This window comes from Odontomachus brunneus, unplaced genomic scaffold (assembly GCF_010583005.1).
Source record: "Odontomachus brunneus isolate Ranch 3 - 2012 unplaced genomic scaffold, Obru_v1 Obru_scaffold_155, whole genome shotgun sequence".
Lineage (NCBI taxonomy): Eukaryota > Metazoa > Arthropoda > Insecta > Hymenoptera > Formicidae > Odontomachus > Odontomachus brunneus.
Window position 1 is genome coordinate 421 of NW_022639605.1, and position 796 is coordinate 1,216.

Consider the following 796-nt stretch of genomic DNA (forward strand, 5'->3'; position numbering starts at 1 on the left):
CAAATTAAACAAATCGAATTACTAAATTTTGAGAGAAACTTTTAAAAAATATTATTTAAAACAATAGTGTTGTTTCATCAAATGACATGGTTTCCTTGAACGAAATAAAAGTTTTATTTTCATCATTTTAAAAAATGATATTTTGTTTAAGAATATAAAATTTTAATGAAATAAAAAAAAAACCACAAAATTAAACAAGTACGAATATTAAATCTAAAAAAAGTATTTTCTCCGAAAAAACGGTATAAGAAGTATAAAAAATATGCAATAAGATAAATTAATGAGTGCCACTCAACTCCCTTCCTTGGGACCGGGTGGAGGCGGGTCTGGCCCATTTCAGGGTCCCCCCCCACCTGGTCTCAATTATTAGGGACTACTTCCGGGGTAGAAGACTGGAGTTCCGCAATAAAGCGGAGCTCCAGTGCGGAAGGGCGGTCTACCGCGGTGTTCCCCAGGGGTCCGTATTAAAACCCCTACTATGGAACATCGCGTATGACCAAGTCCTCCGCCTTGCCCTCTCACCCGGCTGCAGCGTCGTCTGCTACGCAGACGACACGATGGTGCTGGCCGGGGGCAGGGGCTGGCGGAGCGCCCTGGAGAAGGGACGACGGGCGGTGGACCAGGTGGTAGCCTCCCTGAATAGAATGGGCCTCAAGGTGGCTCCCCTCAAGTCTGAACTTATGTTCATTTACGATAGGTCGAGGAGGAGGGGACCACCTGAGGCCCGAGTCCGGATAGACGGTGTCTCCGTGAAGACGGGTCCCACAATCAAATATTTGGGACTCGTCTTGGATGG